This window comes from Odocoileus virginianus, chromosome 1 (genome assembly GCF_023699985.2).
Source record: "Odocoileus virginianus isolate 20LAN1187 ecotype Illinois chromosome 1, Ovbor_1.2, whole genome shotgun sequence".
In the NCBI taxonomy this organism is placed as follows: domain Eukaryota; kingdom Metazoa; phylum Chordata; class Mammalia; order Artiodactyla; family Cervidae; genus Odocoileus; species Odocoileus virginianus.
In genome coordinates this window covers 83,841,422-83,859,541 of record NC_069674.1, presented here as the reverse complement: position 1 = coordinate 83,859,541, position 18,120 = coordinate 83,841,422, and the positions used below count along the sequence as shown (strand labels likewise).

The 18,120-nt window shown below is 37.7% G+C and overlaps 1 protein-coding gene across 3 annotated transcripts in view; it reads left to right on the top strand.

Moving 5' to 3' along the window:
- Window positions 1-18,120, top strand: part of ITGB8 (integrin subunit beta 8) — a 94,871-nt gene that overhangs the window by 14,936 nt on the left and 61,815 nt on the right. The window lies entirely within an intron of this gene.

Below are 18,120 nucleotides of genomic sequence, written 5' to 3'. Positions count from 1 at the left end.
ACATACATTAATTTAAAATACTTTATTGCTAAAAAATGCTAAGTATTATCTGAGCCTTCAGTGAATCATCATATTTTTGCTGCATGGGGTCTTGCCTGGATGCTGATGTCTGCTGACTGATCAGGGTGGTAGTCACTAAAGGTTGGAGTGGTTTTAGCAGTTTCTTAAAATAAGACAGCAGTGAAGTTTGCTGCATCAACTGACTCTTCATTTCATGAAGGATTTCGCTGTAGCATGCAATGCTCTTTGATAGATACAGCAGTATTTCTTTCAAAACTGGAATCCAATCCTGTCAAACCCTGCCGCTACTTTATCAACTAAGTTTATGTAATATTCTATGTCCCTTGTTGTCATTTCAAAAATTTTCACGGCATCTTCACCAGGAATAGATTTCATCTCAAGAAACCACTTTCTTTGGTCATCTGTAAGAAGCAACTCTTCATCTGTTAAAGGTTTTTATCATGAGATTATAGCAATTCAGTAACACCTTCAGGTTCTACTTTTAATTCTAGTTCTCTTGTTATTTCCACCATATCTGCAGTTATTCCTCCACTGAAGTCTTCAATTCCTCAAAGTGATTCATGAGTGTTAGAATTAACTGCTTCCAAACTCCTGTTATTGATATTTTGACCTCTTCCCATAAATCACAAATGTGTTTGATGGTATCTAGAACGGTCAATCCTTTTCAGAAGTTTTCTATTGACTTTTCCCAGCTCCTTTGGAAGAATTGTTATCTATGTCAACAATAGCCTTATTGAAATACATGTAAGAAATGTGTTCCTTAAAGAAAACTTGCAAGTTTAATTTACTCCTTTACTCCATGGCTGCAGAATGATCTTGTGTTGCTGCTGCTAAGTCGCTTCAGTCGTGTCGGACTCTGTGCAGCCCCATAGACGGTAGCCCACCAGGCTCCACCGTCCCTGGGATTCTCCAGGCAAGAACACTGGAGTGAGTTGCCATTTCCTTCTCCAATGCATGAAAGTGAAAAGTGAAAGTGAAGTCGCTCAGTCGTGTCCGACTCTTAGCGACGCCATGGACTGCAGCCTACCAGGCTCCTCCGTCCATGGGATCTTCCAGGCAAGAGTACTGGAGTGGGCTGCCATGGCCTTCTCCAGATCTTGTGTTAGGAGGCATGAAAATGAATTAATCTTGAATATCTCCTTCAAAGTGCTTAGGTGACTAAGTACGTTGTCAATAAGCAGTAATATTTAAACAATTTTTTTTTTAAGCAGTCAGTCACAAAGGTGAGCTAAAAATATTCAGTAAACCATGTCATAAGCAAATATGCTCTTATTCCAGGCTTTGTTCTTCCATTTACAAAGTGGTATAAGCAGAGGAGATATATCATAATTCTTAAGGGCCCTAGGATTTTTCAAACAGTAAGTGAGTACTGGATTCAACTTGAAGTTACCAGTTGCATTAGCCCGTAACAGGAGAGTCAGCCTGTCCTTTGAAGCTTTGGAGCCGGGCATTGACTTCTCCTCTCTAGCTATGAAAGTCCTAGATGACATCATCTCTCAATATAAGGCTGTTTTGTTTACAATGAAAATTTGTTGTTTGGTGCAGCCTCTTTTTATCAATTATTAAATGTCTTAGCTAGGTCTTCTGGATAATTTGCTGCAGCTTCTATATGAGCACTTTCTGCTTCACCCTGTACTTTTATTTTATGGAGATTATCTTCCCTTAAACTTCATGAACCAACCTCTGCTAGCTTCAGACCTTTTTTTCTGTGGCCTCCTCACTTCTCTCTGCCGCCAAAGAACTGAAGAGAATTAGGGACTTGCTCTGGATTGGGTTTAAGCTTAAGGGAATGTAGTGGCTGGTTTAATCTTTTATCCAGACCATTAAAACTCTCTTCATATCAGCAGTAAGGCTGCTGCACTTTCCTATCATTTATGTCTTCACTGGAGTAGCACATTTGCTTTCCTTTAAGAACTTTTTCCTTCCATTCACAACCTAGCTAACTGTTTGGCACAAAAGACCTTGCTTTTGGCCTGTCTCGGCTTTCAACCTGCCTTTTTTACTCAGCTTAGTCATTTTTAGCTTTTGATTTAAATTGAGAGGCATGAGATTCTTCCTTCACTTGACTGGTTAGAGGCCACTGCATAGTTATTAACTGGCCTAATTTTATTTCTGTAGTGTCTAAAGGAATAGAGAGGCCTGAGATGAGGGAGAGAGATAGGAGAATGGCATGTCGGTGGAGCAGTCAGAACACACTTAATATTTACTGATTTTATTGTCTTATATGGGCATGGTTCATGGTGCACCAAAACAATTACAATAGTAACATCAAAGATCACTGGTCACAGATTATCATAACAAATATAATAATAATTAAAAAATAAATATTGTAAGAATTGCCAAATGCTGCAGAGAGACATAAAGTGAACAAATGTTGGTAAAGTGGTACTGACAGATTTGCTTGATGCAGGGTTTCACAAACATGCAGTTTGCAAAAACACAGTAACTACAGAGCGCAATAAAGTAAAGCACAATAAGATGGGTAAGCCTGTAGATGCTTTTAGCTCTCCGTTAAAGAATTCAAGCTTCAGAGTACTCCAGAATTGGGCCTTTGAGTCCTGTGGAGCTGCCACAGTGGTAGAGGACCTACTGACTGGTCAATCCGATTTAATGTATTTGTTCAGTTCAGTTCAGTTCAGTCGCTCAGTCATGTCCGACTCTGCGACCCCATGTAGAGGCCCTTACTGACAAGCACAGAACACCCAGAAAAATCCCAAGAAATATGGGATTACCTAAACTTTGGTAGTATCTCTCCAGCATAGCAGCCCTCCTATATATGATTTACCTACAAGGAATTTGGGTCCCGAAGAACTTTACACTTAATAGAATAAATTCATCTTTCTAAGGTTTGGGGGATGCTGTACAATAAGTGGCCTGAAAACAGTCTAAATTAGCTGGTCATACAAAGAAAGCTATTGGATGTTGCCAAGATATATGGTGACCCCCTCTATCTAAAAAATACAGGAGATGCTACGTGAACACTGGGAGACTAGCAAGGAATTCTAGAATCTGAGAGGGCATTATCAACAACTTATATAACTTAATTTATATATTAAAAATGGCATATTTGGTAAAAAGGCCTTTCATTCATCTTCCTTTTTAACTGTTGGTGTGCAAAGGTGAAGTATGATGTAAAACTGGGTGTTTCAAGGTTGTTTAGGAGGCAAGGAAACAATGGCCACAGGTACACCTGCATGTGAAAAAGAAACCTAGGAACAGAGTTTGGACTTGGGTTGCTGTTTGTTTGGGAACAGAGCAGAACCTCCCAGGGAAGAAGGGGTAGATAAACTGACCTATCTCTGCATACTCAGTGGATCTGAAAAATGGATCTGACAGGGAGGGGAGGCACTCAAGAGCTTGGGACATGCTTAAGAAGCAGCTCCTATTTACCATTCAAAAATAATCACACTTGATTATATATTTAAAAGGGCTTCCCTGGTGGCTCAGATAGTAAAGAATACACTTGCAATGTGGGAGACCTGGGTTCAATCCCTGGGTTGGGAAGATTCCCTGGCAGAGGGCATGGCAACCCACTTCAGACAGAAGCCTGGCCGGCTACAGTCCATGGGGTCAGAAAGGGTCGGACAAACGACTGAGCAACTAAGTACAAGCACATATATTTAAAAAGGCAGCTTGGGAGTCTTTAGCAGAAGCACAAATGTTGAATGTGAAAGGGGTGAGACATGAGGTCCATGGGGAAACTGAGTGAAAAACAGATGGGTTCAGAGATTAGACCTGGGGTGCTGCAGGATGATTTAATTTTTCTAAATGGAATGCTGCTGTTTTGCCATCATTAATTGATCCAGCTGAATGGACTGACTTTCTGTAGCAACGTAACAGTATTGTGTGATCTCTAACAGATAACACATATTTGGGAGCCAGACAGAATAGAGATGTAATCATGTAATAAAAGGATCTAGCAAACTCCTCAAGGAAGTTTTTACTGATCTTCCTTTTAGGTGACATCCTCCTGTCATTTGCCACCATTGCACCCAGCCTCTTCTTTTCATAGCACACTTGTGTGATATGTTAGTTTTCGCCATTACTCTATAAACTTTACAAGGAGAAGTAAGATACCATGCAGGTGGTTTAGCTGAGCTTAAAAACTGTGTGAGTACATAACACAAAATAGTGATGTGGGGCTGATGTGGGTGATCTAGGGTCATTAGTGTTGCAGGGCTTTTGACTTCTCCTGAATTAGACAGGATATAGGTTAAGTGTATCCTGATGGCAATAGAGAACCTTGAAGTCCCTTCTAAATATTAATACTTAATTTTAAAATTTCCTGTGCTTCAGCAGAGAATTAAAGTGGAGAGCCTTCATTAACTGAAGGTTTCAACTACTTAAGTTTTCCTATACATATGGTTCACCTTTTCAGGCACAATGTATTCCTAGAAACCATCATAAAGTGCATCAACATAAAGCAAATTCAGGCTGTGTATCCCTTACCCTAAAGGTATATGTGATTTACTTGCACCGTCTTTAGTTATTAACAGAAATTGTTAAGTCAGTGTATATTTCAGTCTTTGTCTAAGACTGTAAGTCAGTCTTTGTTTAAGAGAACAAAGAAAAATTTAAGTTAAAGTAATTTAGGTATTCTAGGTAATATAAAGGTAAGGTTGGATCATATCTTAAGTATGAGGACTTGGTAGGAGCATTTGCAGATTTGAAGAGAAAGAATTAGAATAATGAATGTGAGAAGCTATGATGGAAAGTCAACAAGAGATGAATCAGCAAGGCCTAAGGGTTAGGTAGGTGAGAAAGAAATTTGGAAGGAACAGTGCCCCACAAAAACAGCTTCAGATGCTGATATAAGCTGTTGCTTAGGAGATGCATAAACACTACTTCTGTGTATTTTCAACTTTATGTTTCGAATTCTTGGTTCAGGAGCCTGCTTTCTGTCTCATCCTCTGGCTCCTCCTGAATTTGTCCTTTATCTTACTTCTTTTGGTCTTTGGGCCTAATAACTCACTCATGGTTTCATGATCCATTGGCCCCAATAGCTCATGAGAGTTCCCTGCTGCAGTCCTGGGCCTTAGGGATTCCCAACAATTTTGTCTAAGGTGGAGGGAGTGAGTGACATGGGTGATTTTATGGATTTGGGTAAGCTGAAAATCATGAGCAAGATAATGAACACATTGTAAACTTTAGAAAAGTGCCTGGTGATGATAACAAAGGTTGGGAGGGACATATTAAATAAGAGCTGTGAACTTGGAAAGAATAAAAGTTGATACATCTTGGGAGGCAGGGAGGTGAGGCGTCGGAGGGAGAACCCTACAAACAGTAAGAGCAAGATTAAGGTGTTGGTTGAAGATTTACCCCAAGAATTATGGAATTCTCCAGGCAAGAATACTGGAGTGAATTGCCGTTTCCTTCTCCAGGGGAACTTCCTGACTCAAACCTGGGTCTCCTGCTTTGCAGGCATATTCTTTATCTTCTGAGCTACCAGGAAAGACCCCCGAAGAATGATAAATTCTAATAAAGCTGAGTATTGACAAAGCAGAAGCAATAGCTGGACCATTTGGGGAAATATGGAGACTATGGAGTGAGAATTTCAAAGCACAATACATACTGCAGTTCATGTTAGACTATCAATATAAAATGTCCTGAATTCCCCAACTCTTGGTGGTTTTGTAAGAAAATATCCTTGTCCTTGGAAAGTACACCTTGAAGATTATGAGGTGAAGCACTGATCATTGATAGACATGTATAAAGAAGTACCTAGTCAAAGTCCAGCCCATGGAAGTAAACTGGGCAATTAACTGAAATGGTTTCAGTAATTTAAATACTATAAAATATTAAATTTCATTCCTACAAGATAGATCTAGGTGAAAATTTTAAATCATAACTCAGAGTTTTCTTTGCTTCAGTTGAAAAGTAAAATGAATATTATAAGAGACACTGAAGTATTTAGAATCATCTTTAGCTAAAACATAAAAGAGATTTTACTGTAGAGAATGGAATATAAAACATATTATTAATGGGTACTTCAAACTATAGTAGAAACTAATATTAATTACTAATACTAAGCAATAATATTAGTACTAATTACTAAGATACTTAATCTTACACTTGGTGTTAGTAACCACTCCTTTCAGTTTTTCATGCTGCTGAAGGCTTGCAAGAAATTCTAATTAAAATATAAAAATTAATTTTTGAATTTGAAAACTATTTTATCATCTCACAGCTGAGCTCAATCCATTTAAAGGAGCATTACAATAATTCACCCCTTGATCTGAACAGAAGTTATATAAGCCAGGTAAATATAGTATGGGGATAAATGACTTTAGTTAATTGATTGATTAAATTGATCTGTAAGTCAAAAGATTTATATAATGTGCCACTGGCATACTTTAAAAAAATCACATAAAGTAATTTAATATTTTTATATGTATTCTCAAGAAAGGAATCTATTTCCCCATTGTGCTATAACTGTCCTTTATCTAACAAATAATACTCCATCAAATTTAATTTGCAATATCAATCTTAAATTTATTGACAAAATTTACATCAATAATTCAACCTTACTGATAAAATTTATATCATTTAAAGTGCCAACTGATCAGTTTTTGAGTTATGTATAGACCTGCCAAACTAACACTAGAAACAACATACAGAACAGTTTCATCCCAGCAAAAATTTGTTTGTACTTCTTTGCTGACAAAGTTAAAATATAAAACAATGAGTGATTCTGTGTTACAGCCAACTGAGAAGTAATATATCTAACATATAGAGTTTTGGATGACCTTTAAATATACACCTTTCATATTATAAATTGATCTTAAAATGTCCCCACAAACTAACAGGAATGTACATGCTATAAAGTGAGAGTTTTCCACTAATCACATCACTTAAACTCATACTCCACTTTTTAAAGTGTTTTCACAACATAGTGGATGAATACAGCATTGAAGAGGAGGAGCACTTTCCCTACTTCATCAGCAAGGAAGCAAAACCTCAGCGAAGTTAAATTATGAAGCTAAGGTCTGAGAATAGGCAATTAGGGCAAGAACAAGTTGCCTGCTTCCCTGTTCCAGACTTGGCTTCCAGGGCAGAAATGGAAATTCACAAATGGAAACTGCAACTGCAAACACCATTTCAAGTGCTTCTGCCTAATTAGCATGCAGCCCAGAACTGTCCCCTGGCAAGAGATTGGGGAAACACAGTTGTAAAAGGAGAAGCTCTCCCCCTTGCTGAAAAAGGGCCAACCAATCTGATTCAGGCACATGGTAAGACATTCAAGCTGAGGCTTTGGTGTTAAAACTCAAAGTTTCCTTGTGCATAGAAATAAAATGAATTTTGAAAAGGGCACCAAACTACTCAGGGAAGTCTTTGGCACTGAGGACAGAAAATAATTCTACTGGGGAGAATCTAACATCCTCATCTCAAGTTGGACTGATGATAGGAAAAGTAATGACATGCTACTAATATGAAAGAACTGTCTTCAGCAACATGGGAATTATTATTGAGTCATCACTTAAGAATTAATAATAGTACTAATTAACAAGGATTTTAAAATCATACTTTGGTATAACTATCTTTCTTTATGTTTTCTTCTATTCTATATAGGACAGTGTTTAAGAGAAAAGATTCTGTATTCAGCATTGGATTCACACTTGTTCTCTGAGCCTTTTAGTTATGTGACTTTGAAATGAGACTTTACCTTAGTTACTCTTCTTTAAAATGGGTATAACAGTGCTTTCTCCATAAGACTTTTATAAATTTTTAGTTAGATAATACATATGAAGTGCTTGATATAGGGCCCAAGAGAGAATAATCACTTAATAAATATTTGGAGTTTCCCCCCTTATTTTATCTTATTGTATATATAGAGTGGATTTTCAAGTGGCAGAGTCAACTATAGATACCTTTTTGGTCTCCGAAATGTGATTACAGGAAAACCAAATGCTGAATGAGCTAAAGCTCACTCTTTGAGTTTTAATTTTTTTTTTTATTTAGAACAAAATTCTTTACAATACAAGGTGTTTCTCTGCTGCTCTAATCAAATGCATACCTGCAACACGACTTCAGGATTAAAAGATATAATGAAAAAAAATGTATTCCTACTATCCTTGGACATTTTCTTTACCTCCTTAACTAAGAAATCAATAGTACTTGATTTTTTTTTGTGGGGGGGGGGGGGGGTAGGAGAAAGGAAATTCATACATGCCAAGAGCTGGAGAGGAAAAATCCCTAGAACTCTAGTGTGCTAGATTAAAAAACATTATTTAGAGGAACAGAGTGGGAAACCGGTGAATATTTTGGCTTTTATAAAAAGGGAGTGTGCCTCATAAATAGGACAGTTGGAATGTATGGAAAAGTTCCAGTTAAAACAAGACACAGAGCACATGACTAATATTGCTTTTCCAAGTCAGACAAATGCAGCTTTAACCAGAATTTGTTTCAGAGGGGCCTCTGGAGCCCTCCTTGAATCTTGAGATTTTCATCTTTTTTCAAATTCCAAGTCTGAAATAGGAAAGCCATACTGAGATATGCTGTGTTTTTGTCCCTCACCTTTCTTTCTGAGTTTCCCTCACTTTGTCACAAATTCTCACCAGGTGAGTGAATGTCAGAAGACAAACTGATATACACAGGCAAAGAAGCAAATGCAAGACTGGACTTGAGCCTCTTTAGGAACTATCTTGTTTTATGTTGGATACCTGCGTAGCCCACCAAAAGAATAGAATATTCACTGTTTAGGAAATAATACGAACTGCAAAGTCATTTTCAAATGCAAATGACAAATATTCTTTATAGCCTTTCATCTTCTTGCCATTTCAAAGAAGATATCTAAAAAAACAATCAAGCAAATTTTCAGCCAAATTTCTGTATTTTACCTATCCTTCAAACCTGATGGATCTTCCTCAATGTGAAGAGATTCCTTCAATAATAATTCATGGTGTTTTATTTCTCCTTTTACATTTTCCATCACCTGAGCATGAATTGCCTTGTATTTTGTTCTATTTATTTTTTGTTCTATGCACTAAATAACTGTGCATTTAGGATGCCCTGAGGCCTCAGCTTGCCTAAGGAGTTTCAGTTTACACCTGTTTCACCAGTGTAACTAATAGTTCCCCCTTTCAAGTTAAAAGGTGCTCTGGTGTAGAGCATAAATTATACAGTCACCCAAGGTGGTCTGCAATTAGAACTTTTTCAAAGCAAAGGTGGTTAAAATGTATATAAATGAGCCACAATAAAAGTTTTGATATGACCCCTCCAGATTAGCCTTCTTGCTGTGTCCATTTCAACACAAATGAGTGCCATCAATGGCTTCATAATGGTTCTTGTAAATTCCATCATGAATTAGACTTTTGATTTCTGTCATCCCAGCACACTTTAAATACTGACTCATGTTGGGATTGCCCCAAACAGGGCAGGGCAGACTAATGGAATGTGAAGCATTGCCCTAACATTTCTTAACCTGCCCAGTGTTTAAAGTGGCTTTATTTTCTCCATTTATGCTCCAAAAATTTTTGTGCTAGCATAAAAACTGTATTGTATTCACATGATGTTTTCTGCTGTGTACTGAGGAGGGTTTAAATTTGTCCCTGAAACAAGGATTACATATAATAAAAAGCCATATATAATAAAAGTCTAATAAACCTAGTTAATGAGAAGAAAACATACTAGTGCTATTTCCTAACATTTGCATTATAAGGAAGTTCTGCTCAGTAAGAAGTTACTCAATCTCACAGGGGCAAAGAACATTTGCTGAAATGGAATTTGATTTATATCTGAACAATAAGAAAAATAAAATAAGGGCATCCCTGGTGTTCAGTGGTAAAAACAAAATCCACCTGCCAGTGCAGGGCACACGGGTTCGACCCCTGATCCAGGAAGATCCCACATGCCTTGGAACAACTACTTAGCCTGCGCTCTAGAGACCCTGATAGCTCAGTTTGTAAGGAATCCACCTGCAGTGCAGGAGATCCTGGTTTGATTCCTGGGTCCGGAAGATCTGCTGGAGAAGGGATAGGCTACCCAAATCCAGTATTCTTGGGCTTCCCATGTGGCTCAGCAGGTAAAGAGTCCATCTGCGATGCAGGAGACCTGGGTTCAATCCCTGGGTAGGGAAGATCCCCAGAGAAGGGAAAGGCTACCCACTCCAGTATTCTGGCCTGGAGAATGCCATGGACTGTATAGTTCATGGAATCGCAAAGCACGCACTGAGTGGTTTTTGCTTTCACTTTCACTTTCTAGAGACCAGGAGCCCCAACTACTGAGCCCATGTGCTGCAAACTGAAGCTTATGTGCCCTAGAGCTTCTCTGCAATAAGAGAAGCTGCCCCAATAAGAAGCCTGCTCATGGCACCTAGAGAGCAGCCCCCTGCTCTCTGCAACTAGAGAAAGCCCAGACAGCAATGAAGAACCAGCACAGCCAAAAATAAATAAATAATTCTTTTAAAAAGAGAAAGAAGGCTAGTGAATTTGGCAGTTTTGCATCTGATAATGGTAGCATTCAAAAGTGCTATTTCAATTCAGTATCATTGCATTGAAAGATCCCCTGAGGAGAAAATGGCAATCTCACTCTAGCCTGGGAAATCATGGACTGAAAAGCCTGGTGGGCTGTATGTTGTCCATGGGGTCGCAAAGAGTCAAAGAGGACTTAGTGACTAAATAACAACAACAAAAAAATCATTCCATCACATTTTCAAAGTTCTTTAGAAAGAAACTAACCTTGCTTTTTAAAAAACCAGCAGAATTATTATCAGAAGACTAATGTAAGGAAAAGAAATTTGTCACTATAGGTATATTTGTGTGTTTTTTTCACATTTGGAAACATCAACATAAGTTCATCCAGATGTGAAATATTAAGTAAACATAGTTATATTGCCTTTTGCAAAAATATGTTTGAGAAAGAAAGATTATTTAAAAATGCAAATAATCAGATCTAGAAAGACATCAGAAATTAAATAGATAAACTCAATTTAGAATATTAATTTTTCAGGTGTCCCTGACAGCTCAGCTGGTAAAGAATCTGCCTGCAATGCCTCATCACACATTTATTGAGTGTGTACCAGGTGCTAGGCTTACACACTGAGGAAAGAAAGAAAACAGATATAATCACCTGTTTTCTAGGAACTGACAGTCTAGTAGGTTTACTTTTACAAGGTAAAGCAAAACATGAAAAATCAGTCTCTTTATGATAGATGATCTGTTTTTTTAATGCTATGCTTAACATTTCTAAAAAAGTATTTACATTAATTCTGCTCATTTTTCTCTTATTTTTTTCATTGATATATAGCTGACGTATAATATTGTCATTTACTAATATACAACATAGTGATTTATAATTTTTAAATGTTATATTCCATTTATAGGTATTGTAAAATATTGGCTATATTTCCTATGTGATACAATATATCCTTGTAGTTTTTCTTAAAAAACATAATAATTTGTACCTCTTAATCCCCTAACTATATCTTGCTCCTTCCCCCCTTCTTTCTCCCCACTGGTAACTACTAGTTTTTTTCTCTATGAGTCTGTTTCCTTTTGTTATATTCACTAGTTTGTTTTATTTTATATATTCCACATATAAATTATATCATACAGTATTTATGTTTCTCTGACTTATTTCACTTAGCATAATACTTTCAATTCATTCATGTTGTTGCAAATAGCAAAATTTTACTCTTCTTTATGGCTGAGTAATATTCCATTGTATATAATAGAAGATGTGTTACATATAAACATATATATATAAAATATACATAAATATATAAATGGAATATTTATACATATATATAGGCTTCCCTGGTAGCTCAGTTGGTAAAGAATCTGCCTACAGTGCAGGAGACTCAGGTTCAATCCTGGGGTCAGAAAAATCCCCTGGAGAAGGAAATGACAACCAGTCCAGTATTATTGTCTGGAAGATCTCATGGGCAGAAGAGCCTGGCGGGCTATACAGTCCATGGGCTGCAAAAGTTGGACACGACTTACTTAGCAACTAAACCACCATATATATATATATATATATATATATATATATCTCCCACATTTTCTTCATCCATTGGTGGACATTTAATTGCTTCCATATCTAGGCAACTGTAAATGATGCTGCTATGAATCTTATTAATTTATCCTTTGAAACAGATGAAAAATTATCTTGGGCATTGTGTTCATCTACTAGTAAAAGGGCCTTTAAAAACAATGACTTAAGTAAGATTGGTGTGAATTTTCCTCTTAATGTCAGAAACAGTTCTGAGAGACAACCCAGAAAGAGGGGATGACTCCACAGAGATGAGCAGCTTGGGCTCCTTTACTTTTGCAATCTTTACTATCTGTCTGTCTGTCATGAGACAGACAAGACTGTGGCTGTCATGAGAAAGGTTACCTCAAATCTGAAGATTGCTGCTGCTGCTCGGGACATCACATCCATGTTCTAGGCAGGAAGAAGGAAGACAGGCATAACGCAAAAGGGGCCTTCCAGCTGAATCAGCCCTCTTTTTTGAGGAACTCTGACAGAAGCCCCATTCAGCAACTTCTGCCTCCTCATCCTAGTCATCAGAACTAATCATATGACCACATAAGAGAGGCTGACAAAGGTGGTGATCCAGATCTTCTCAATGCCATATTCAGCAAAACTAGGATACTGTTAGTAAAGAACCAGGCAGGCAAATAGCTGTCCTTTGCCTGCTACTCTAATTATTTATTGCTATTTAGGGTACATCATTATAGGAGATACTGATGGCACCCCATCCAGAGTCCTTTTATAGGCTAGCACACCATCCCCAGCTACTCTGAATCTTGACTGTTAATGCCTTCAAATGCCACCTTCTCAGAATTGGCTTCCACCGAAGTGACCCACATGTCTCAAAGATAAATGGGACTTTAATCCACCCTGTTCCCTTCCTATGCCCTCCAGGCTGCCTGCAACCAGTGACTGGTATGAGGGTATAAAAGTCAGACCACCTTTGCCTCAAGGTGGAAAAGCACTTTAGGTATTAATTTGCTATGACTTCTAGGTGGGATTAGGCTGAGATCAGACTTTGCACCAACATATTTGCTAAGCAAATGAGCCATTCAATTTTATATTATATATGTGAACTCCCAAGAAACAAATGAAGAAAAAGAGAAATACCAAAGGCTATATTCCTTGCTCTCCCTCTTTTGAGATACTGCTTCAGGCACTAACTTCCTTGTAATATATTTCTAAGCTTTACCCAGCTTCCCTACCCAGACCCATCTTTTTCAAAGAGCTTCCCACATTTCCATCTTTTCTCTGTTGCCTCTTTACTTAACCCTTATTAAAATTTAACAGTGAAAAAAAAAAAAAACCGTGACTTTGGTGGTTTTGTTTCCTCTGCCTGATTTTCTAAGGAAGAGCCATAAATCACCTCCTCCCTCTCTATATTTTTTGAGGGGCCTTTAGTAAACAGTTCTCAATCAAAACTTGGAATAACCAGATAATTGCAAGTGATTAGAGCACAAATCTATTTCTTTGTTTTCATTTTTATATCAAATGACAGTACATTAAATTTCATGTACACGACAGCTTTCAGTAATCAGGTAATATATTTCAAAAATATCTAACATTTACATGACTATGATATACATCTAGAACAAAGAAACTCTGAAGTTATATTCCAAACTTTATTCTGTGTGTGCTCAGTTTGCCTGGTTTTGACTGTTATCAAAATAGAATACATATACATTATAATATGATTTGTTTTTTATAAAGGAAGCAGTTTTATATAATTACCCAAGTTTAATTTAATTTATACTGTAAATGCAATCAAGAAGAGGATACCGTCTGGAAAAAAATGCATTTCTGCATTTTTCACAAATTATTCTGTCTAGAAGTAACAGGAGAATCTCAAATGACTAATTCTAAATAACAAGTACAATAATCTTTATTAGTTTTCATTGTTAATTATTCCAGATAACTATGGACATCCTTTGAATTTTGTTGAATTTCTGTGGTCTAGACTTTAGAGCACAAAAATGTTTTCTAAACTTCCACTTGATCTGATCATCTGATTTGTGGAAAGATCCCACTGAAATTTCTATTGTCTTTAGGGTATTTTTTCCTGGTCCAATTTCTTCCTCTTTTTTACTTCTATAAATTAAACATTCTCAAATTAATATTAATAAACATATCATTTAAAACAAAATACATAAGTCTCATGAGCATGTAATTTCTTGATTTTTGTGTACTCTATCCTATTGATGATTACTATTTATTACACTTCATGACAGACAGTTACAGAGGTTTTCTTCACATGTATCATAAACACTTAATTCTGGGAAATAATTCAAAAAGTATTCAGATTAAGTCAATGTTCACTTTGTAAAATTTGAACAAAATGAAGGTGTTCTAAGAGATTTTCAGAAATCCAATTAGAGTCATGCCATATTGTATTGTAATAGATTGGACTGATGTGTGTATATTTGACTAAATTGTTCGGTTTTTCTCTAGTTGTGGCAAGCAGGGGTTACTCCCGAGTTGCAGTGCATGGGCTTCTCACCGAGGTGGCTTACTGGGGAGCATGGGCTCCAGTAGATGAGGCACATGGGTTCAGTTGTCCTGTGGCATGTGGCATCTTCCTGGGCCGGGGATTGAACCCATATCCTCTGCACTGGCAAGTGGGTTCTTAACCACTGGACCACCAGGGAAGTCCAGGACTTTCATTTTAAAGAAAACCAGTTACATTTTAAACAAACTTGAAGACACACAATGCCTTCATTTTTTTTTTTTTTAAAGTAAAACTAAACATATATACACAGATGCATGTGTATCCATTAGTCACTTAGTTGTGTCCGACTCTTTGTGACCCCGTGTGTTATAGCCCGCCAGGCTCCTCTGTCCATGGAATTTTCCAGGCAAGAATACTGGAGTGGATTGCTGTTTCCTTCTCTGGGGATCTTCCTGACCCAGAGATTGAACCTGGCTCTCCTGCATTGCAGGCAGATTCTTTACTGCCTAAGCTATCAGGGAAACCCTACACAGATATGTGTACGACACATATAAATATATAGTATAAATATATACATCTGCATATATATATATATATATATATACACACACACACACACACACATAACTTCTTATAATAGCATTACAATAACCCCTTTATTGAGTGCCTAATATACCCCAAGCACTATTCCCAGCATGCTTGTACTTGTGATGCATCTCATATAAGTATTTTGATACAGGTAAAGTTAGCCCCATGTTACAGTGTATGAAATGGAGCCTCAGAGAATTTAGGTAACTAGCTTGAGGGCACCTAGCTGCTAAATGGCAGTGCTATGGAAAATTGGTACTTTGTTCCCAGTAACCAATTAGCAATGCTACCTCATCACATCTGTTACCCCTAGGTGTAACATGATGAGAAAAAGTAACTTTCCACTCATGGTCATAGATCAAGGAACTTGACTTATTCAGAATGTGTGCAGTTACTGACAGTATGATGTTAAATCCTTTATTGATTTCTGTCATGGCAGCACACTTTCTAATAAAATAGGGTTTGTGAGGCACTTAGGCCTAAAACAAATGGACACAAAAAAGAGTTCTGAGGATATGTGGTTTATAATATTCTTATTCTGTTTCCACTGGCTTAAGAATTTGATTAGAATCCATTAAAAATCCTTAATTGAAACACAGTGTTGGAACATAAAGAACAAAGTGATTAAAGCCACATAACCGGACAAACACCTGGATAAGTAGCCACCACTGCCACAGAGGAGGGACAAGAAGCGCTCAGGCACATCCTCTAATGAGGTGTCAGCGCTGAAGGCTGCTAGCAGACTTTTGCTGGAAAGCAGCCTTCCTGTGATGCTGAATCAGGGATGGGAATAAACTGAGAAGATCTGGAGACTGATCACACACACACATACACACTCCTAACACTTGGTGTCTAATAGCCCACATAGTAGCATGACCATTCAGTATAAACAACTGCTGACTAGTGTGATATTTTTATGTTAGGTATTAACTTACTTGCATACTTTAAAATTGAAAAGGAAATCCTTAAAATTATGCTTACCAAAGTGTATCTGACTCATCTTCTCTAAAGTCTAACCATGAACTCTCTAGCGGTAATATTTGACACTGTCCCCGTGGAGTTCAATTTATGGCCTTACTCCAGTTCTGCAGAACCAGAAGGCCCGCCTCCTTTATATCCATATATGGGAACATTTTTCCTGTAGTTAAGTAGACTCTGGGAAATGTTAGCCTTGGAACCTAGGAAATATTAACAGAACCAAAGTCTCTATCTCTCTTGGTCATTATCCTTAGGTGACGAAGTTTGAAAACAGAAGTTGTAATTAGAACTTTTGAAATAAAACAGTCAGAAAGCAAAATTCAGAGGCAACAGATGTTTGCTTATAAATTCATTGTTTACTACATGTGCAATAGAAGTAGGAGCCTGACTTGAACTTGAACTGGGTTAACTTAAGACAGAGTCAGACAACTATTAGAAACAAAGACCAGAGTCAAAGAATCTGCAGTTCCCCTTCTAGGAGACTGTGGTCTTTTGCCAGAGCAAAAGTCTCACCTATTCAATGAAAGGCATAGTCAAATCTGACCTGAAATAGGCTTAATTCCATCTTCCAGTTGGGTCAAGCTTCACTTCAGTTCAGTTGCTCAGTCGTGTCCTACTCTTTGCCACCCCATGGACTGCAGCATGCCAGGCTTCCCTGTCTATCACCAACACCCGAGTCTTACTCAAACTCATGTCCATCATGTCAGTGATGCCATCCAACCATCTCATCCTCTGTCATCCTCTTCTCCTCCTGCCTTCAATCTTTTCCACCATCAGGGTCTTTTCCAATGAATCAGTTCTTCACATCAGGTGGCCAAAGTATTGGAGTTTCAGCTTCAGCATCAGTCCTTCCTGTGAATATTCATGACTGATTTCCTTTAGGATTGACTGGTTGGATCTCCTTGCTGTCCAAGGGACTCTCAAGAGTCTTCTCCAACACCACAATTCAAAAGCATCAATTTTTCAGTGCTCAGCTTTCTTTATAGTCCAACTCTCTCATCCATACATGACTACTGGAAAAACCATAGCTTTGACTAGACAGACCTTTGTTGGTAAAGGAATGTCTCTGCTTTTTAATATGCTGTTTAGGTTGGTCATAGCTTTTCTTCCAAGGATCAAGCTTTTCTTCTAAGGGTCAAGCTTAAGAGTTGGTAAAGGTCAAGTTAGGTCTACAAATGTGCTTGATTTATAAACCTAAACTGACTTCCATTCTGGGGACAAAACTAAAAAGGTCACTCCTTTCCTAAATACTTTGGAAATAAGCAGGCTTCACAGTTTTGGAGGATAAGCCAAATGGAAAGTTTTTAGGTTATGGAGTCTTCATAGTTGGAAACCACACTCATAGTAAAGAGAGTCCAAATATTAGTTATTTTTTTAGTCCCTGGAATTCTAGACTAGTAAAGAAAATTCTAGGCCAGTGCATCTAAATCAGGGAAGATGTTTTGGATAGTGTATTTTAAAAGCTGATGTAAAGTCTAGGAGAAAGGATGAAGGGGACATAGAGAGGGATAATAGAACAATGAGATGCTAGGGGAAAATGTTTTTAGCATTAACTCATGGATGTCTGGGAAAATTCGGGAAAGAATGCTCACTACCACCTCAGGTTAGCACTTCTCTGCTATGTTTACTCTCCTGTATTCCTCTCTCTTCACTGCCAATGCCCATCCCATGCCACCTCCAAGTCAGAAGATTCTAGAATGTTGGAGCAAATTGAGAGAGAAGAAAAGAAGAAACCAACTAGATGGGAACAGCTAGAGATTTTTTAGGTTCTATCCACTTCCATGTGTGACTGGGCACACACAGTCTTTCTGCATGCCTATTACATGTTTGAAACAGAGATAAACACAAATGAGAAGAAACAAAATGAGATGGCAAAGAGACATGCTAGGTATCACTGCCTCTGGGAAGCCATCTTTAAACCTTCCCTCTTCTCCGACCCCTGCCCTCCCCTCTAAGAGAGTGAGATGTTCCTCACTATATTCCCATAGTGCATTGGTGATATTTTGTTATGCCTATCACTCTGTATTTTATTGTTTGCTTATATGGTTTTAACCCCACCTGGACTGCAAACTACTTAGAACCAAGATATCTATGACATGTACTGTGTGTCTGAAGTA